This window comes from Phocoena phocoena, chromosome 15, assembly GCF_963924675.1.
Source record: "Phocoena phocoena chromosome 15, mPhoPho1.1, whole genome shotgun sequence".
NCBI classification, from domain to species: domain Eukaryota; kingdom Metazoa; phylum Chordata; class Mammalia; order Artiodactyla; family Phocoenidae; genus Phocoena; species Phocoena phocoena.
This window is the reverse complement of record NC_089233.1, coordinates 61,723,420-61,746,688: the sequence shown is the minus strand read 5'-3', so window position 1 is coordinate 61,746,688 and position 23,269 is coordinate 61,723,420. Positions and strand designations below refer to the sequence as shown.

At 39.1% G+C, this 23,269-nt stretch overlaps 1 protein-coding gene across 1 annotated transcript in view; it reads right to left on the bottom strand.

Annotated features, from left to right (window-relative positions):
- ASXL1 (ASXL transcriptional regulator 1) overlaps nt 1-23,269 on the bottom strand; it is a 66,431-nt gene that overhangs the window by 33,965 nt on the left and 9,197 nt on the right. The window lies entirely within an intron of this gene.

The following is a 23,269-nucleotide window of genomic DNA, read 5'->3' as shown; positions in this document are numbered from 1 at the left end:
AGTGGTGCTGGGAAACCATGTGAAAGAATGAAATCAAAACACTCGCTAACACCATACTCAAAAATAAACTCAAAATGGATTAAAGATCTACATGTAAGGCCAGACACTATCAAACTCTTAGAGGAAAACATAGGCAGAACACTTTTTGACATAAATCGCAGCAAGATCTTTTTTGATCCACCTCCTAGAGTAATGAGAATAAAAACAAAAATAAACAAATGGGACCTAATGAAACTTAAAAAATTTTGCACAACAAAGGAAACCATAAACAAGATGCAAACACAACCCTCAGAATGGGAGAAAATATTTGCAAATGAAGCAACTGACAAAGGATTAATCTCCAAAATATACAAACAGCTCATGCAGCTCAATATCAAAAAAGCAAACAACCCAATCAAAAAAATGGGCGGAAGACCTAAACAGACATTTCTCCAAAGAAGACATAAAGATGGCCAACAAACACATGGAAAGATGCTCAACATCACTAATTATTAGAGAAAAGCAAATGAAAACTACAATGAGGTATCACCTCACACCGGTCAAAATGGCCATCATCAAAAAATCTACAAACAATAAATGTTGTAGAGGGTGTGGAGAAAAGGAAACCCTCATGCATTGTTGGTGGGAATATAAATTGATACAGCCACTATGGAGAACAGTATGGAAATTCCTTAAAAATCTAAAAATAGAACTACCGTCTGACCCAGCAACCCACTACTGGGCACATACCCAGAGAAAACCATAATTCAAAAAGACACATGCACCCCAATGTTCACTGCAGCACTATTTAAAATAGCCAGGACATGGAAGCAACCTATATGTCCATCAACAGAGAAATGGATAAAGAAGATGTGGTACATATATACAATGGAATATTACTCAGCCATAAAAAAGAACGAAATTGGGTCATATATAGAGACATGGATGGACCTAGAGACTGTCATAGAGTGAAGTAAGTCAGAAAGAGAAAAACAAATATCATACATTAACTCATATATGTGGAATCTGAAACAATTGGTGTAGATCATCTTCTTTACAAAGCAGAAATAGAGACACAGATGTAAAGAACAAATGTATGGATACCAAGGGGGAAGGGGGGGATGGGATGAATTGAGAGGTTGGGATTGACATATATACACTATTGATACTATGTATAAAATAGATAACTAATGAGAACCTACTGTATAGCACAGGGAACTCTACTCAATGCTCTGTAGTGACCTAAATGAGAAGGAAATTCAAAAAAGAAGGGACATATATATATGTATAGCTCATTCACTTTGCTGTACAGTATAAACTAACACAATATTGTAAAGCAACTATACTCCAATTTAAAAAAAGAGAAACAAACAAAAATATATGTATTTAATTATTCCTATTACCTCTCCAAAAAAACTTTTAAGTGGTATAACTTTTTATATCAAGATAGTTTCTGGTTTTCTAACTGTACTATTCGTTCTACAATAAATTACTGTCTAACTATAAAAAAAAGGAAAAATATATATACTGTACAAACACTAATCCAAGGAAAGCAGGAGTGGCTATATTATTATGAGATAAAGTAGATTTGGGGGCAAAGAATATTAGCAGGGCTAAAGATGATCATTTCAAAATGACAGAGGAGTCAGTTATCAAGAGGAACCTAAATGTTTCTGTACCTTTTAAAGTGAATTTTTAAATACATGAAGTAAAAACTGATAAAACTAAAAGAAACACACAAATCCACAATTAGAGATTTCAACATCCCCTCCCTATATATAGTTATAACTGCTAGAATAAGTTGATAGAAAATCAGTAAGAATATATGTAGATTTGAATAATGCTATCCACCAACAAGCTAATCAACATTTACAGAACACACCACCTCACAACAGCAGAATACACATTGTTTTCAAGTACACATGGAACATTTACACAGACAGACTGTATCCTGGGCCAAAAAACAAGCCTCAATAAATTTAAAAGGGTTCAAATCATATAAGGTATGTTCTCTTATCACAACAGAATTACATTAAAAATCAAAAACAGAAAGATCTCTGGATATTCCCCAAATACACAGAAACTAAATATCAACTTCCAAATAACCAAAATTTTAAAGAAGCAACAGAAAAATCAGAAAGATATTTTGAACTGAATAAAAACAAAAACATCCAAGTTTGTTGTATAGATTAAATGCTTAACTTGGAAAAGAGGAAAGGTCTCAAATAAATACCTCAGCTTCCCTCATGAGAAAAATGGGAAGGAGAAAGGAGCAAATTAAACCCAAATAAGCGTAAGAAAGAAAATAATAAAAACAAGAGCAGAGATCGACGAAACAGAAAACAGAAAAACAACAGTCGAAGAAACCAAAACCTGATTCTTGAGATAATTACTAAAACTAATGAAACACCAGCCAGACTAATAAGGTAAAGACAGAAAACACAAATTACCAATATCAGGAAGAGATCAGTGACATTATTACAGATTCTACAAATATTAAAAGGATAATAAAGAAATACTATGAATATCCTTATGAAAGTAATTTTGACAATTTGGATGAAATGGACACGAACTACTAAAACTCACCCAAGAAGACATAGATAAACCTTAACAGCTCTGTATCTATAGAAGAAAGTGAATTTATAATTAAAAATCTCCAAGTTCAGGGCTTCCCTGGTGGCGCAGTGGTTGAGAGTATGCCTGCCGATGCAGGGAACACGGGTTCATGCCCCGGTCTGGGAAGATCCCACATGCCGCAGAGCAGCTGGGCCCGTAAGCCATGGCCACTGAGCCTGCGCGTCCGGAGCCTGTGCTCCGCAACGCGAGAGGCCACAACAGTGAGAGGCCCGCGTACTGCAAAACAAACAAACAAAAAATCTCCAAGTTCAGATGGCTCCATAGGTGAACTCTATTTAAGGAAGAAATAATACCAATTCTATAAAAACTCTTTCAGAAAAATCTAAAAGGAAAAGATAGTTCCCAATTGCTATAGTCAGAATGTGTCCCCCGCACCCGCTTGCAAATTCAAACGTTGGAATCCTTACGCCCAATGTGATAGTGTTAGAAGGTGGGACTTTGAATGGTGATTAGGTCATGAGGTGGATTATTAGTGGACTCATGAATGGGGTTACTTATAAAAGAGAACCCACAGAGCTCCCTGGCCCCTTCAACCATGTGAGGGTACAATAAGAAGTCTGCAACTCGGGGGATTTCCCAGTGGTTAAGACTCTGTGCTTCCAGTGCAGCGGGGCACAGCTTCAAACCCTGGTTGGAGAACTAAGATCCCGCAAGCTGCGTGGCATGGCCAAAAAGAAAAAAAGAAGTCTGCAACTCAGAAGAGGGCCCTCACCCTACCATGCTGGCACCCTGATCTTCTAGCTTCTGAAACGGTGAGAAATAAATCTCTGTTGTTTATAAACTACCCAGTCTGTGGTATTTTGTTATAACAACCCAAACAAACTAAGACACTAATTCATTCTGTAAGAACAGCACTACTCTCACGTGAAAAGAAAACTACAGTCCAATACACCTCATGAACACAGATGCAAATATTTCCATTGCTAACAAATATTAAATGTTAACAATAGATGAATCTGGGTGTATGGAATAAGGATGTTTTTGTTCTATTTATTTTATCCTTGCAACTTTTCTGTGAGTTGAGAACTATTTCCAAATAAAAAAGTTTTTTTAAAAGTAACAACACATGAAAATACTGTTAGCCCAGTTCCTGGAACAAATTAAGAGCTCAATAAATGCTGACTATAATATAATCACCTACTTCAACCCCTCGTATTATATTTTTTAATAAATTTATTTGTTTTATTTTTGGCTGCATTGGGTCTTTGTTGCTGTGCACGGGCTTGTGGCGAGTGGGGGCTATTCTTCATTGCAGTGCACGGGTTTCTCATTGCGGTGGCTTCTCTTGTTGCAGAGCACAGGCTCTAGGCATGCGGGCTTCAGTAGTTGTGGCACGTGGGCTCAGTTGTTGTGGCTCGCGGGCTCCAGAGCACAGGCTCAGTAGTTGTGGCGCATGGGCTTAGTTGCTCCGCAGCATGTGGGATCTTCCCAGACGAGGGATTGAACCTGTGTCCCCTGCATTGGCAGGCAGGTTCTTAACCACTGTGCCACCAGGGAAGTCCCCAACCCTCATATTATAGATGACGAAACTGAGGCTCAAAGAATATAAGTAATTTATCCAAAGTCATCCTATTAGTTAATGACTAAAAGTCCAGTCTCTAGAATCAGCCTTTCCCCTACTCCCTGACCACCAAAGACAAAATTTCCTAATGACTCACTAACTTGTTTAAAACAGAACAAAAACGGGAAATACATTTCTGGTTCTTTTCCTGGTTATGTCCTAATATGCCTAAAGGAAAAATATCCCGACCACACACAAACAGCCACAAACAGGACATTTTGTGGAACTTCACCAAAAGTTTAGGATGAGAAAGGAGGATAAGAACGTGAGATCTTGGTCTGAGCTAAAGATAAGATAAACAGACTGATCAGAGAGGAATATTAGGAGAGATAATGAGAGACTGTGATCTAGAATATATACCTTGATTCTGTCACAGTAAGAGAAAAGACAGGATTACTATGAGAAAGTGGTAACGTGATCTAGCAGCTGACTGCATGTAGAAGAAGAAAAAGAAGTCAGGAGTAACTCAGGTTTTGAGTCTGGGTTACTGAGAAGACAGTGAGGGCGCAGACAGAAACAGGAAACATAACAGGAAGGATGACTTGGGATGTCAGTTATAGGACACTAGATGAAGAGAAAGGTGAATCTGTGATACCGGTGGAATCGTTGCATGGAAATGTCCTTTTGGGTGTGCAGATCTGGAGTTCTTGAATTACAGACAGAAACCTGGGCATCTGCCCATTCAGCTGTGATAGCTGGAGATTAGACCACTAGGTACTTCCCTGGCAGACCAGTGTTAGGACTCCATGCTTCTATAGCAGGGAGCGTGGGTTTGATCCCTGGTCGGGGAACTAAGATCCCACATGCCGCGTGGCATGGAGTAGATCACTAAAAGAAAAGTTGTGGTCTATCCCAAGATATATGTAAATTCAGAAAACAACACTGGGCCACTCCAGCAATTCTTTCCCATAAGAAGAACTGATGAGAAAGAACTGTGCTACAACTCAAGGCAATCAAAAGCACTCTGATCAATCAAACTATAAAGGGCCCATTAATGCTGTCAACTGATACATCCTTGCAGTCTGACACCGTGCTTTGTGTAGCACCATTCTGACAGAACTCAGAAACGTCTATGTTTTAGTGAGTTACACCTGTTTTACAGGATGTAACTGCAAGTGAGCAAATGTGTCATGGATCTTCCAGTGAATATGGCAGACAGGCCTGACACAGCAACACTCGTTTCCCAATCCAAATACACGGAAAAACTGTGCAAAATATAACACATACACATAGGCAAGCCCAAAAGCAAGAAAGGGAAATTCCCTGATGCTAGAAACAAGCTACAAGGCCAAATAACTCATAGGGCTACTAAAACCAGACACAGGGCTTAGGGCATAGGACAGATGTTTTAATGCCTGAAAGAAACTAAGAGACAAGAAATTGAAAATGAGTCAAATGCATAAAATACCAAAAGCCACAAAAGAACTCCCATTTCCAGTCCATGAAAAAGAAGTATGCCATATGCCAGAAGTCAAGAGGTGAAAAAGTCACCTCTGAGAAAATGAAACCCCATTATCACAAGTATGAGTTCCAAAAATCACTGTACGCAAGCAGTCCAGGAACGCCAAGCCAAGAAATTAGCCTAACCACAGGAATCACACTACAGACACCTGTCAGGTGCAGCAGAAGCTCCAAACTTTCTTACAGGGACACCTCCACAACTTGACTCACATAAAAAAACAAATCCCACAGATGATAGACCTGTAAGTCAAAATTAAAAACTATATAAAGAGGGCTTCCCTGGTGGTGCAGTGGTTAAGAATCCACCTGCCAATGCAGGGGACACGGGTTCGAGCCCTGGTCCGGGAAGATCCCACATGCCGTGGAGCAACTAAGCCTGGGTGCCACAACTACTGAGCCTGTGCTCTAGAGCCCGCGAGCACAGCTACTGAGCCCGCGTGCCACAATTACTGAAGCCTGCGTGCCTAGAGCCTGTGCTCTGCAACAAGAGAAGCCACGGCAATGAGAAGCCCGCGCACTGCAACAAAGGGTAGCCCCCACTCGCCGCAACTAGAGAAAGCCTGCGCGCAGCAACGAAGACCCAACACAGCCATAAATAAATAAATAAATAAATAAATAAAAATTATATATATAAAAAAAAACTATATAAAGAAATGAGCCCTCAAAGACAGGAAGGATTTTCAGCAGACACAACAAATAGGCAAACTCAGGCCTCCAGATCTAAGGAAAATAGAATAAAGAGGCTTTTAAATAATTGTTATTTTTAAATGTACAGAAAGAAAATTAGAAAAACCACAGGAGAAGAACAGGATAGAATAAGAATACACAAATTTCAGAAAGAAGCAGATAAAAAATCTAGAAATAAAAATGTGACTATAAAGCTGAATACTCAGTCAAAACTAAAGAATTAGTAAACTGTATTCTTGATCTGAAATAATCTCACAGAATGTAGCACAAAAAGATAGAGATGGAAAATATGAAAGTATGGAAGACAGAATGAGAAGTTTTAACATGGTAAAATATCAATAAATATCAACAACAGAAGAGGAAGCAAGAAAGATTATATTCAAAGACATACTGACCAAAATTGAACACATGAGTTTTCAGATTGCCAGGGTAAATTACTCAAATATACACTACAGCAAAACTGCAGAACAATAAAGACAAGCAAAAAGTAGTAAAAGCAACCAAAAGAAAAGAATGATTATAACTAGCAACAGACACCAGACTTCTCAAATGCAACAATGGATGCCAGAAACAAGGGAATGACATCTTCCTACGAGGGAAAATAACAGTTAACTGCAAATCATTACACAAGTAAAATGCCATCTAAGAGTAAAAACAAAGAGGCCTTAAGATACAGAAAGGTAGCTTATACTTACAGATCCAAATCGGAAGTGCTAGATAAATGATGTACATTAATACAAAAGAAAGGAAACATAGAATGAAGGAATGGGATGCAAGAAGCAATGGTAAACCAATAAATTTGGAATATCTCAACATAAATACTAACTTTTAAACATTTTTTAATGCTTGTCTTTGAGAGAGCTAAAAGTAAGGTGGAACTAGAGAAGAGCATGGGAGAGATGAAACAATGAGAATTAAAACACTTGAAAATGCAATTATCATTTATGAGGAAAGACAGATATTCAGTTTAGGCTGTAAGTATTCATGGTGAAAAACGTAAAGGTAACCTATATGATAGAAAGAGAATAAATAACTTCCAAGCCAGCAGAGGGTACAAAAGAGGAATTTTAAAAGCGAGTTCAGACTGCAACATGGATGAACCCTGAAGACATTTATGCTAAGTGAAACAAGCCAGTCACAAAAGGATAAATACTGTATGATTCCATTTATATGAGGTACTAGAGTAGGTCAAAGTCACAGAGACAGAAAGTAGATAGAATACTAATACAGACAAGTAAAAAAATATATACTGTTAAAGCACAGCTAAAACACTTAAAAACCTGACCATAATATTAAGCCAGAAGTCTCAACAGGGGCTTCCCTGGTGGCACAGTGGTTGAGAGTCCGCCTGCCGATGCAGGGGACACAGGTTCGTGCCCCGGTCCGGGAGGACCCCACATGACGCGCAGCGGCTGGGCCCATGAGCCATGGCCGCTAAGCCTGCGCGTCCGGAGCACCGCAATGGGAGAGGCCACAACAGCGAGAGGCCCGCGTACCGGAAAAAAAAAAAAAAAAAGTCTCAACAGAATCCAAAACACACATACCACTTCTTTGACACTGATTTAATAAAATGGATAAAATGGGAGGAAACACAATAAATATATTTGGAAACTTATAAAAACACAGTTTTAATTCATGAATTAAGTAAGATTTCATAATAGAAATCTCAAATTATTTAGAACTGAAGAAATACGTTAAAAGTACACATGTCGAAACTTGTGGCGCCAGGTACACCAAAAGGGTACACAGAGTAGATACACTCCTTCTCATTCTATCTGGGTTAAAGGACCAGTTTTGGTTTTTTTCCCCCAACCCATCAAAGACCAATATGTGGTCCTACTGCACAGGACTAGTCCACGTGACTCACTGTGCAAGCCTGAAAACACCCAAGCGGATCTATACACTGTTCTAGAGTGGGGATGAGGCCACCAAGCATACTCAGGTGTTGTGGCAATGTCAAATTGCAATAAAAGTTTCTAAACATTCCAAATTTCTGTACTTAGCTCATCACAGATAGGAACAATAGTTCACAAACTGAGAGCAGTCTGTGGATCACACTTTGCTTATTTTTGACAATGGTAAATCCACAAAATACAATGCTAAACATCTGTCAAGAGGAACAATGAATAGCTCTATAACATGGCCATGTGATCTCCTGGACATACGGTCAAGTAAAAAAAATAAGGTAGGGAAAAGTGTGTAATGATGCCATTCTAAAAAAGGAGGATACAAATACAAATATGTTGTTTATATTTCTGAAAAGGAAGGAAAATAACAAAAAATAAAATAAAATGCTTACCCACAGGGAAAAGAAGCAGGTAAAGGAGATTGGAAAGGAGACAGAATTCATTAAATGAACACTGTGCTGTGTACTGAACCATACATAAATATTTTACATCATTATAAAGCAAAATTAAAATTTATAAATGCAATCTCTAAAAGTAGGTAAAACTAATAAACCAAACTGTGTATCAAGCTGATGGCATAACCACACACAAATGAATTATTTCAAGTGATTTTTAAATTGCAGTGATGTGTTAAATCCCTAGTAAAATATACCTAAGGCCAACAACAACAAAAAAACCCCTTTAGAGTATTCCTATTGCTGGTGGTAGTGCTGGTATTGTTATTCTGAGATTACTGGAAAAAGCAAATGAGTAATTATGTGGTTTCACTGGGAACCAGAATTTCCACATAAGAAAGGAGGTATACATGTAAAACTGAAAAAGGTCAAGCAAAAAACCTATAGTCTTGAATTTGAATTGGAATTATCAACAAGAACTCATGAAACAGTTTATCTTAAAAAACACACACACACACACACACACACACACACACACACACACACACACACACACACACACACGGCATCTCAAGCAGAGCACAGCAGTTTCCTGAGCTGAGACAGGAATCAAAGTTCTGGTTGGCTAAAATGGCTTGAGGTTGCACAACAGAATTCCAGAGAGAAGGAAGCTTTGCAGAAAAATCTGCATAGGGTCTCTGCATATGTATACGGTGAAATTCCATTCGGCTGGGCAATGAATGGCTGAGTAATTCCCAGAGGTAATTCCGCCAAACAGAAGGCCTAGAGACTTAGGAGTTACCAAGTAGTCAGAGTGGAGGGACATTGTTAACCATCGGAGGCATTTGGTAGAGACCCCAGAAGGGAAGTATCTTAGTAGGAGAGTTAAATCATCCTTACAGAAAAGGCTACTCTGATCTGCCCTAACAAAGCTCAAAAAACAAGCCTCAAAGGGAGTAAACTAATCCAAAGGGAGTAACCTAATGACTTGCCAAAATAAAGCCCAACACTCTTGAAAGGAAGGTAGACTGTAGCACTAAACATTGTAAAATTCACATTGTCAGCATCCAAACAAAAACTATTAGATACGCCAAGAAGGAGGAAAATATGACTCACAAGCAGAAGAGTCAACAGCAAAAGACCCAGAAATGACAGAGATGGAATTAGTAGACAAAGACTTAAAAGAGCTACCATAAATGCATGCACTATGATCAAGGATTAAAAGAATGAACACAATGAGAAAAAAGGAAGATATAAAATAAGAAAAAAAAAGGAATTTCTAATGATGAAAAATACATTATCGGTAATGAAAAATCCACTGGATCAGATTAAAAGCAAATTAGATACTGCAGGAGAAAAGATCAGTAGCAACAGAAAGTATTCAAAATGAAGCACAGAAACAAAAGATTGGAAAAATTAACAGAGCATCAGTGACCTGTGGTATAATATAAAGTGGTCAAACACACGTCTTTCCAGAAGAAACAGGACAGGAAAAAAAAATTAAAGAAAAAATGGCTGAAAATATTTCAAATTTGACCCACAGATCTGAAAAGTTCACCATGGTACCTCATAATCAAATTGTCAAAACCTATAATACAGAGAAAAATCTTCAAAGCTGCAACAGAAAAAAGAGGGACACATATAAGAATTACCACAAACTTTTCATCAGAAACTATGCAAACCAGAAAACAAAGGATTGGCATCTTTAAAATGCTGGGGGTGGGGGTGGGAACCTTTCAATGTATCTAGATAAAATAGCCTTCAAGGCAAAATAAAGACGTTGTCACACGAGGAAAAGCTGAGAGAATCTGTCACAGCATATCTGCACCACAGTACTGTTAAAGTTCTTCAGAAGGAAGGAAAACAGTAACAAATGGAAACCTGGACCTCCACAAAGAAATGAAGAATACTAGAAATGGTAAATATGTGGGTAAAATAAGACTTTTCCCCCCATTTTTAAATTTCTTTATAAGAATTGTTTAAAGCAAAAGTAGTAATGCTTTGTGACGTGTATAACCTATATAGAAGTAGAATGTATGAAAAGAATAGCACAAAGACTAGGAGGGGGTAAATGGAAGAAGAGCATCACAAGGATGCTACATTTTACGTGAAATGTATAATACTATTTAAAGGTAGTCTGTGAGAAGTTAAAGATGCATTTTGTAAATAATAAAGCAACCTCTGGGGAAAAAACAGATACAGTTAATAAGCTAACAGTGATGATAAAAGGGAATATTAAAAATACTCAATCCGGGGGCTTCCCTGGTGGCGCAGTGGTTGAGAGTACGCCTGCCCATGCAGGGGACACGGGTTTGTGCCCCGGTCCGGGAAGATCCCACATGCCGCGGAGCGGCTGGGCCCGTGAGCTATGGCCGCTGAGCCTGCGCGTCCGGAGCCTGTGCTCCGCAACGGGAGAGGCCACAACAGTGAGAGGCCCGCGTACCACAAAAAAAAAAAAAAAAAAAAAAAAAAACAACAAAAATACTCAATCCAGGGGTAAGGTGGTGGGGGAAGGGATAAATTAGGAATTTGGGATTAACAGATACACACTACTATATATAAAATAGATAAACAAGGGTCTACTGCATAGCACAGGGAACTATATTCATTATCTTGTAATAACCTATAATGGAAAAGAATCTGAAAAAGAATAGATATATATGTATATATATATAGCTGAATCACTTTGCTGTACACCTGAAACACTGTAAATCAACTATGCTTCAATTAAAAATTTTTAATAAATAAATGTCTCAAAGCAATATGAATAAAAAATAAAAATACTCAATCCAAAAGGCAGGAAAAGAAAAGAAGGAAAATAGGACAAAGAGAAAACAAAGAGCTAGATGGAAGACTTAATCCAACCTTATCAGTAATTACACTAAATGTACATGGTCCAAGCATCCTAATTAAAAGGTAGAAATTATTAGACTGGATAAAAATAAATAAGATCCAACTAAAAATATAAAGAAACCTTAAACATGAAAGACATAGACAGGTTAACAGCAAAAGGATGGAAAAATATACCATGCAAAAACTAATTATAGTGCTTCCCTGGTGGCGCAGTGGTTGAGAGTCTGCCTGCCGATGCAGGGGACACGGGTTCGTGCCCTGGTCCGGGAGGATCCCACATGCCATGGAGCGGCTGGGCCCATGAGCCATGGCCGCTGAGCCTGCGCGTCCGGAGCCTGTGCTCCGCAACGGGAGAGGCCACAGCAGTGAGAGGCCCGCGTACGGCAAAAAAAAAAAACAAAACAAAAAAAACAACTAATTATAAGACATTTGGATGGGTTATAACAAAATAGACTTCAGGAAAAAAATAATACTGCCGGGGGAAAAAAGAAAAAATTTTACTGAAGAACAAAAAACTTGAATGTAAGCTTATATAGCCACTTTGGAAAACAGGTTGGCTGTTTCTTAGAAAAGTAAACAGTAATTACAACACAACTCAGCAATTCCACTCCTAGGCATCTACCCAAGAGGAATTGAAACGTTTATCACAAGACTTGTCTACAAATATTCATAGCACTACTCTTAGTAGTCCAAAGAAGAAAACAATCCAAACGTCCATCAGCTGAGGAATGGATAAGCAAAACATGGTAGATCCATACAATGGGATATTTATTATTCAGCACTAAAAAGGAACAAATTATTGATATACAGTAGTCCCCCCTTATCCATGGGGAATATGTTCCAAGACCCCCAGTGGAAGCCTGAAACTGAGATAGTACCGAACTCTATATATACATACTACGTTTTTTCCTATACATACACACCAATGATAAAGTTTATAAGTTAGGCACAGTAAGAGATTAACAACAACAATAATAAAATAGAACTATAGTAAGAGTTATGTGGTCTCTGTCTCAAGATTATCTTACTATACTGTACTCACCCTTCTTATTGTGATGATATGAGACGATAAAAAGCCTACATGATGAGGTGAAGTGAGGTGAATGATGTAGGCATTGTGACGTAGTGTTAGGCTACTATTGACCTTCTTCAAGAGGAAGATCATCTGCTCCAGGTAACCCTAGATCACTGAGCCATGACAACATCAGTGGTTGGATGCCAGGAGGAGATGATGTCGATGGTTGGTGATCACAGGCGGGACAGCACAGGATGGCTCAAGATTTCACCACACTACTCAGTAGAGTGTGCGATTTAATACTTATGAATTGTTGACTTCTGGAATTTTCCATTTAGTATTTTCAGACTGCAGTTGACCACCAGTTACTGAAACTGCAGAAAGTGAAACCTCGGGTAAGGGGGAACTATACTGTACGTTACAAGATAGCTCAATCTCAGATACCTCACACTAAGCGAAGGAAGCCAGACTCAAAAGGCTACATAATGTATAAATCCATTTATATGACATTCTGGAAAAGGCATAACTGCAAGGATAGAAAACAAATCAATGGCTGGCCAGGAGCTGGGGTCGGGAGAGGAACTGACTACAAAAAAGCAAGGGGGTAGTTTCTGGGGTGATGGAACTGTTCTATATCTTAATTATGGTGGCAGTTACACATCTGTATGTGTCTGTCAAAACTCAAAGGACTATAACCGGAAAAGGGTAAATTTTACTGTATATAAATATAAAACTGAATTTTTAGGGGAGGGAGAAGCATGTTTTAACAAAAGCATTTACTGGAGCAACAGCATTCAAGACACGTATGGCATACCTTTAAATATCACTGTTAAAATGCCAAATAAAATGTCAAAACAAATGTGAACTAAAAAAAAAAAAGAATTTTAAAAAGAACTCATAGAACTGTACACTAGTACACTGCATACTAGTACATCAAAATGGGTGAATTTTACTGTAGGTAAATGATACCGTATTTTAAAAACAGAACAAAAATACTAATTTACACCCACAATACTCAGGCTGTGGAACAACAGGAATTCTCATGTACTACGAAAGCAATGTAAGTTCATACGATTACTTTACAAATTCATACGATTACATACGAAAAACAGCTGTACTACCTAGTCATGATGATTAGGTGCAAAACCTCCTGGTCAGTCCCATTCCTAGCAATGTACACACCCTAGAGAAGCTACCGAACACATGCGCCAAGAGACGTACAAGAGTATTCAATGCAGCAGTGTTTGCTACAGCGAGAACTAGAAACAACCCAAATGCACACCAAGAGCAGAATGGACAAAGAAATCACGGAATATCACACCATAAGACAGCATATAGCAGAAAATATGACGTATTTCAATTAAATGCACCAACACACATCAAGCTCAGAAATGATAAGCACAAAGCAGCAAGTGAGAGAAAAATACATACAACGTGATTCCATTCACATAAAGGTATTTTAAAGGCATGTTCAGCAATACATACACATGTGGATAAACCTGGAAATAAGAGCAAGGTAACGATTAATATGAAAATTAGAACAGTGGTTATCTTCCACAGGGAGAGAAAGGGATCTGCGCAGAGGTTTCAAAGGGTGCAGAGGATGTTCTGTTCTTGAGCTGGCTGGTGGATACAGTCTGCAGTTTATTTCTCAGTTATTGTTATCTAAAATAACAAAATTTGCATATATTCTCTTTTGTATAGTTTATATATTTCACAATTTTTAAAAGTTAAAAACAACATATTCTCAAAGTAAGACACATCACACCCAGTAGCCTTCATAGGCATGTTCTACCAAAAAACCCCAAATAATCTCTGTCTTAAAGAGACTACTGCAAAAACCAATGGAGGGAAAAGAGCACAGCTTGTTTTAATACCAAAACACGGCAAGGTTTGAAATCAAAATATCAGATCGGTCACTTATGAACACAGATTTAAGAATCCTAAATAAATTATTCATACTCTAAATCCAATGACATGTTATTTAAAAGAAAACCATGTCAAAGTGACATTTATCCTAGGAATACAAGGATGCTTGAGCACTGGAAAAAAATTCTACTGAACTAATTCACTATATTACCAAATTAAAAGAAATAAACTATGATTCATTTACTCACACAAATACTGAGTACCTACTTTTTTCCTAGGGGCTGAAGAGACGGCATTAACTAAAATTAAAAACTCCTCCCCTAGAGGACTAGTTCTAGTCAAAGGAGACATACAATAACAAAAAGCAAAACATATATAATATGGTATATCACACAGTGATAAATACCAAGAAAAAAAACGTAAGGCAGGGAACACGGGGACTGGGAGAGCTATGCGGTGTGGAGGCATCAGGGTGCAATTCCAGCACAGACCTGAACGAGGTGGGGGAGCAAGGCATGAAGGTGTTTGGGGGAAAGCACTGCAGACAGCTGAAGCAGCACAGGCAAAATCCTGGAGACGAATAGCGATAGCATGTTAAAGGATCACCAAAGAAGCCACTGTGTTTGTCAAGCAGAGTGAACAAGGGGAGAGAGTAAGAGGAAGAGAGATGGGAGTGAGGGTGGGACGAAGATGGCGAAAGGGCACTGCAAGCAACTCTAAGGATTTTGGCCTTTACCCTGAGTGAAGCGGGGTGGGAGGAATGACACAGTCTGACTGAACTTTTTTTTTTTTTTTTTTAGCGGTACGCGGGCCTCTCACTGCTGTGGTCTCTCCCGTTGTGGAGCACAGGCTCCGGACGTGCAGGCTCAGCGGCCATGGCTCACGGGCCCAGCCGCTCCGCGGCATGTGGGATCTTCCCGGACCGGGGCATGAACCCGTGTCCCCTGCATCGGCAGGCGGACTCTCAACCACTGCGCCACCAGGGAAGCCCCTCCATGAGCTTTTAAAAAAATTTCCTGGCTCCAGTGTTGAGGAGGGTGGCAAGAGCAAAGTAAGGAGACGTTAGGAAGCTACTACAGTAATCTAGGAGATACTGAAAAGACCCAAGCACATTCATCCCCTAAATTCCAGAAAGGCTCAGAACTTAAACCAGGTACATGGCAGACAAGGATGAGGTATGGAATTGAGAACATGGGAATTGCTAAGTCTACATTAGGAGGAGATGGGCACCCCTACTCCAGTACCATACATCTAAGTGACAACCAGTACCTACTGCTGCAGGAGACAAGTGAAGCCACAAAACCACAATACACTGAACTTCCCGCTAATATTTAAGAGTCAAGAATAGCCCTCAACCAAAAATCATCAGACATTTGAGTAAGACACGCGGAGTGCAAAAAGACCCACACTAAAGCATATAATCATGGAAATAAGATCCTAAAAGTTTTCAGGGAGAGGCAATAGAAAAAAGAAGGCAGGCAAACACAGAATCTCAGGAATCAATACGGCACTAGATTTCAAAGGCAACACTGGACATTACCTTTTCTTTCTTTTGAGAAAACAAAGCTTATACTTTGGAGGTTTTCAAACACTCCATTCCCTGAAAAAGAGATCCTGATAAACATTCTGTACTACATGTTTCAATTTTAATACTAACAATTACTATTCTGAACCAATTCTACTGTTTGGCATAGAGAACTGCTACCAATCAAGTCATAACAACCTCCTTCTATGCTTTTTCCACTGCATTTATCTAACAAACACTTTTAAGCACCTACTATGAGACATGCTGAGGATATAGCCCAGAACAAAATAATACAGATTCTCTGCCCTAAGACCTGGTCAGGAGAGACATCAAACAATCACCCAAATAATTATATAATTATAAAGTTGTAAGTGAAAAGAAGTAAAGTTCAGGGCACAACAGGAAAACCCAATTTAGAGAGAAGGCTCCTCTAAGGGACTGAGATTTAAGTTGATACCCATTAAGTTGAGCCAGGCAGAAGTGGAGAGAAGAGAGTTCCAAATAGGAGACCCTAAAACTGGAAAGAGCTTAAGGAATTCAAAGAACTGAAAGAAGGGCAGTGTGGCTGAGCAAGGTTTGGATTTTTTGGTAAACACCATAGGAAACCACAGACTTGAATCAAACAGAGATGTGTCATGATCAAATTGTTTTTTAAAAAACCCCTCTGGCTGCTTTGTGGATTACAAAAGAGCAAACTGGATTCTAAGGAGGCAAAAGTGAAAGCAAGTAGACCAGGCAGGAGCTATTTCAGTAGCTAGCGTACAAGGATAACTTATACTAAGGTGGCAGTGGAAATGCAGACCAAAAAAAAAAATAAGGAGTTTTAAAAGAATTGTCAGGAGTTAATTTACCAAAGAAAAGCTGGCATAAAGAGCCAAAGAGAAAACTAAAACAAAAGGATTACCTGACTGGAAAAGCACACATTTCGAAGCCCATCTAGTACAACTGAATCAAAGAAGACAGCAGCTTCCAGAAGAACACAGACATCTTTTTGGCTCCCTATTCTTCTCCTGCCTCATGATGCACAAAGAATTTGAAGTCATTCTCTCAGAACCTTGAGAATGCATCTCACATATTTAAGAGCCAACTCATCTGGGAGAAACTTAGAATATCCTGACCTGTCCTCCGTGTGTTAAATACCAACCTCTCAAATAACCAAAAAGGTGACTTCATACCATTTACTTAAACTCTCTCAGGCTGCTTCCCCCATTAGTACAGGAGTAGGAAACACATTTATGTTTCAAGAGACCAAGGTGAGCAGTACGATGCCTGTCTGGAATACAGTTAGCACTCGATTAAGCAGCAGTTTCCATCTTCTCCACCAGATTATGTAAACTAGAATAAGAAGCAACTTTCTGCCACCAAACAAGTTCCTCAAACAACCCTCCCCAAAAGTCTGATGTGAAGGATTGAGAAGAGATCAAACGCAGTTTTCATACTGGCTGACCACAGAAAAGTTTAAGCATTTTTTCACACAGTCCCAAGGAAGCCTGAAGTACATACAAGCTCCTCATTTTCCTAGAACCCTGATGCTTTAAAATCACACTTAAAAAATGTTTATAACCTTTTTGTTAAAATATATATATATACTGCTTTAGAAACCTTGAAATTATCATCCTGCCCACCCCTCTGAGCTACAAAAAAGAATTCCAGTGGTAGTGCTTTCCAAACCTCTGTTCCCTGACCTTTATCATTTACCACTTCATTCTTACAGGGCTTTGAACTTCAGGAGGTAGCAGGACAAAAGGCTGCTCACCTCTTAGGCAAACCAGAGTCTAACCAGGGCTCCATTAACAATCAAGTTCTCTTTTCTCCCTGAGCTTGCTGAATATCCTGTCAGACAACAGAATACCCCATTTTTCAAAGGTGGATCCAGGTGGCCCTTGAGAATTACTCCAATAAGGAAACTTTTACCAAATGACGGGTCAAAGCCTCCATCAAGACCAAACTACTGCTACCACTAACCAGAGTAAATGGTACTGCTCTACTAAGTAGGCCTTCTATGCAGTACAGAGTGGGAAAGGGTTTGTAATAAAACAGTCAGCCTCCAGTAAATACCAAATGCGTCACAAAAGAACAGGAAAGAAAAATATCCAGGGCCGACTTACTTTTCACACAAAATAGTCTAGATGCTAAAATGTGAGCACGGGAAGGATCTTCACTGAATTTTCACTCTAGGAGGTTTTCAACAGAGCTCCTGGGTCTGGGAAAGATGCCTTGGGTGCTTGGGGAATGGGACAGGGATGGCAGAATCCACGACAGATGGAGAAGCGGGGTCTTCATGCTTGTTTCAACCAGAGCAGTTTCACAGTCATCTACATCATGCAGCTCCATTTCATGATATGAAAGGTTTTACACCTGAAGTATTTAAACGACCAATCTATTTCAACTTCTCAGTGTTAGAGACAAAGAAGTATAAATGGAGATATTCCATAGGACCTGAGGCACTATGCTGGACCCCAGACCTCAAGCTGACTCCAGTGCTCTTACTACCACCATATACCACTCACTCTGGTACAGAAAAGAATGACCACGATCAGAAATGCCGGTATGATCAATGCAGAGGGCAGAAATTCAAACCAACCGCCCATAACTGAAGAGTACACATCTAAGGACATGAAAAGCTACTTTTGCTTAACAATTATAAGAATTTTCATTACGAGAATAAAACTAACATTCTGAGAAGTATCAAGGAACTCATAAGATGCTTTAAAAAGATGAAGTAACCAAAGATCCTAAAACCTGAAGAAAAACTCTTTATTCTGAATTGGCATAATGAAAAGAAATCAAACTCAAAAGGTAGGGCCATGGGTTCTAGTCCCAACTTGGCCAAATGCATTTGTTGCAAGGACACACGGTCATGGGTAAACCTAATCTGTTAGAAGTTCAGTTTTCTACCTGCAAAATGCAAATGAACCGGATGATTTGAGAGCCCCTTCCACACTAAAATTCTAGAATTCTACGCACTAAAATGATCATATATTTGATAAAGCTAACACGGACTATAAAAGACATCATCTAAAAACGTCACTACCATTTTATATGAAAGAAATTCTTTTTTCTAACAAAGATGATGACCAAAGTTCAAAACTAAAAAGAATAACATGATACCTAAAAGATACCTAAAACATTCAAACTGTTTCGAATGGCTCAGTTTCTGCCTTCAGCAATTAGAAGAACCACATTATGGCCTCAGCCTGGGAAAGATTTCTTTCTTTTTTTTCTTTTTTGCCACACCACGCATGGCATGTGGGATCTTAGTTCCCCAACTAGGGATCAAACCCACACCCCCTGCACTGGAAGCGTGGAGTTTCACCACTGGACCACTGGGGAAGTCCCAAGATTTATTTCTAGTGTCAGCAGATTCTTTCACAGATTAACGTAGAATTGCTCTAAAGAGAGCAAGGAAACAAAAAAAGGGTTCTTAGAAGTTACCTTGCTGAGAAGAAAAAATAACCCAGAGTATGCATATTCTATAATAAAACATATAAAAGAAAGGGAGACGACAAGGAGAACTAGCTGGCTTAAGGTATTGATGATGCTATCTTCTACTTTCCATTCAGCCAATATTTATTACATTATGTACTATTTGCCAGACACAGGAGATACAGTGAAAACCAAGTCCCTGCACTGACATTCAAGTGGAGGGAGGCTAATGATAACCAAGTAATCAAACAAACAAGGTAGGACTGTGAAACAACCAAAACCCTCATAATGTTGTGGAATTGGAACTACCGTTAGAGAAAGCCTCACTGAGAAGGTACTTCTGGACTAACAACCAAATGACAAGAAGTTACCCCAGAGCTTTCCAGACATAGGGGCTAGCAAGTGCAAGGGCTCTGAGGTGGACACAAGTTTGGGGCCTTTGAGAAACAGAGTAAATGAAGGCCAGGGTGGCTGAAGTATAATGACCAAGGAGAAGGTGCCAGGAAAGATCAAAGAGGTAGGCAAGGGCCAAGCAGGATAGTGGATGATATGACTTGCATTTTTAGAAGCCCACTTTGCTTGATGCGTACCTATCAAAAATCAAAATGGATTCTGGTCCTGCCTCGCAAATGACAGACTCTATGATTTGACTGTATGGAAGTCTCCTCAGTATTTAATGGTAATATAAATAGTTCTGGAATCACTGCAAGTGTGGAGTTGTATGTGAAAAACTTAATTGTAGATCTATAAATAACATTGTGAAACTGCAAAAATTACCTCCTTCTCGTCCTCCATTTGCTTTTCTTTCATTTGCAAACAGTGAATTTTAATGGATGGATACTTTAAGTGTAGTCATTTATTTTTTTACCAAGAAGATTTTTTAATACTTTAAAAATATATATTCTACATACTAAAAAGATTCAACTGGACTTGTTAATTGAATTAAAGGACCCCCCCTAAGGCTGAGCCCTATATCACTACATAAGGTATAATAAAGTGCAGATGGCCATGACACTTTGACTTGAGCATCATTCCACAATAAAATTGAACAATGTTCAGATGACTGCAGTCATGACTGACAGTGAGTGCTGCAATGACAACTCACAACCCAGGTTAAACTCACCAATGACACAGACACCTAGTCACAAAAGCAAAGTAGTTCAGCATGACAGTCATAAAAATGTAAAACACTACAAAGGAGCTCTCACTGGTTTTACAAGGATGGGAAATTCCAAGTGTAAAAAACAATATAAATCCCACCTCTAACCAGGCAATGATGGACACTGACAGCTGACTTCAGGAAAAGCTTAAGAAAAGCAATTCAAAACAAGAATTCAAAGCATGGATAGATTTCATCTATCCCACACATCCCTGAGTACTAATTCTAAGGCCTGATGCAAGCATCTACATATAGTGTCAAATGTACCATCGCATTACCCAGAACAACTTTTATCAGAGAAGAAACCCTGTGGCATGCCCCCAAAGACTCCAGCTTATCCGTAAAGCTTTGGTAACCATAGATAAGTCCACACAAATGTATTCAGAACTGAAAAAACTCCTATTTTCAACTAAGTAGTGAAACCACATGGTTTCTGACCTTGATGGCCCACTAGAAGAGATTTCCAAGCAGTGGGGAGAAAAATACCAAGCCATTCTGCACATGCTTCTCCTTAACACATGAGAAAAACAGACCCAAAAAATGCCACAGGACTTCCCTGGTGGTGCAGTGGTTAAGAACCCACCTGCCAATGCAGGGGACGAGGGTTCGAGCCCTGGTCCGGGAAGATCCCACACGCCGCAGAACTAAGCCCATGCGCCACAACTACTGAAGCCTGCGTGCCTAGAGCCCGCAAGCCACAACTACTGAGCCTGCACTCTAGAGCCCATGAGCCACAACAAGAGAAGCCACCACAATGAGAAGCCCGCGCACCACAACGAAGAGTAGCCCCCGCTCACCACAACTAGAGAAAGCCTGCGTGCAGCAACGAAGACCCAACACAGCCAAAAATAAAGAAAGAAAGAAAGAAAGAATATTTTTAGAACTAGAAAAAAACTGAATATGGACTATATATTATATACTACTGTATCATTAAGTTTCTTGACTATGACAATGGTATTGTGGTTATGTAAGACAATGTCCTTGCTCCTAAGACATACATTCTAAGATATGTAAAGGTGAAGTACCAGTACTAGTTGAACACTTTTAAATGGTTCTGGGAAAAAAAGCATATATATGTAGAGAGGGATAAAGCAAATGTGGCAAACTTGTAACAATTAGGAAGAAAGCAAGATAGGTGGGGTGTTCAGTGTAGTACTCCAATTTTTCTGTAGGTTTGAAATTTCTTCAAACGAGGATAAGAAAGGAAAAAATGCACCACCTTGTACTTTATTCAGCAGACCTGGGTCCTCGGGTGATGAGGATAGGATGGTAATCAGCTGGTTCAGATTTTTGGTATCCTTTCTTACCCACTCCCAAATAACAATAAAGTAAATGCCTGGACAACTTCTGGAAGATAGTGTTGTGATAATGAGGCAATTAATAAGACTAATCGACACTTCAGACTCTCAAGGAGCCCCGGGAGGGGCGGGGGCAGTGGTGGAGAATAAGGTGTGCCTGTATGTATCAATACCATCATGGCAAATATATTAACTGAATACAACAAGCAGTAAAGCTATAAGGAAATTATAATCCAATTTTTTCAAATATTATTCATATAAATTATCATTTAGGTTACAAATCGCAGAATTTATGGGCTACCTTCACTTCCCCTGCTGCATTTTACTTTCTGTTGCATTTGCACATATCGCTTTCTAACAGGTCAAAATGTTAAAAGAGACATGCACGGATAGCACGCACGGATAATCAACCAGGCTAAAAGCCTACCAGGGACTTCCCTGGTAGCGCAGTGGTTAAGAATCTGCCTGCCAATGCAGGAGACACGGGTTCAAGCCCTGGTCCAGGAAGATCCCACATGCTGCGGAGCAACTAAGCCTGTGTGCCACAACTGAGCCTGCGCTCTAGAACCCACAAGCCACAACTACTGAGCCCACGTGCCACAACTACTGAAGCCCATGTGCCTAGAGCCCATGCTTCGCAACAAGAGAAGCCACCACAATGAGAAAGCCTGCGCACCACAACAAAGAGTAGCCCCCACTCACCGCAACTAGAGAAAGCCCGCATGCAGCAACGAAGACTCAATGCAGCCAAAATAATAAGTAAATACATTTATTTTTTTTTTAATTTATTAAACATGGACTATGCCAAAAATTCTGACCAGAGCCAAATTACAAGGACAAATGAAACTCAATTCCTATCCTTAAGGTATCCATAGAAATAGGTATTTCTTCTCCCTCTTAAAAGAGAAATGTTCCATTAACTGGCACATTTGTAACACATATAATCCACACAACTATATATAATTACCTATAATTACAATATATTTAATAATATATAATAGAAAAATGCCATTAACACGCAATTAAGGATAAGGAACCTAAAGGAGTATCATAAAGGGTACCATTTATTAAGGACTGACTGTCAGGGATGCATACACCACCATAAAGAGGGGTTAAATCTGTCCCAGGTGACAAAGCTAAATTTTGAATTCAGGGTTCTGACTCTTCCAAGGCTCAGTTTCTGACATTACATTATGCTGCCTTTTAAAGTCTGAAATACTACAAATAAAAACAACACAGAGAACAGCACAGATATCTGAACATAAGGTACATCTGATGTGTACTTAAAGATCAAGTTTTATGACCACAGGTTATATAGCTGGTATTTGTTCGAGTGTTTAATTTTTAATTAATTAAAGAAAACAAGTCTATCAAAAACAAAACTAAAAGAGAAAAGTCTGTTTATGGACTACTGCAATTTATAACGACATTATGGAAGTTTATAAGGATCAGCATCAAATTTGCAGTTTCTCACCATCAACAGGTCAACTATGTCTA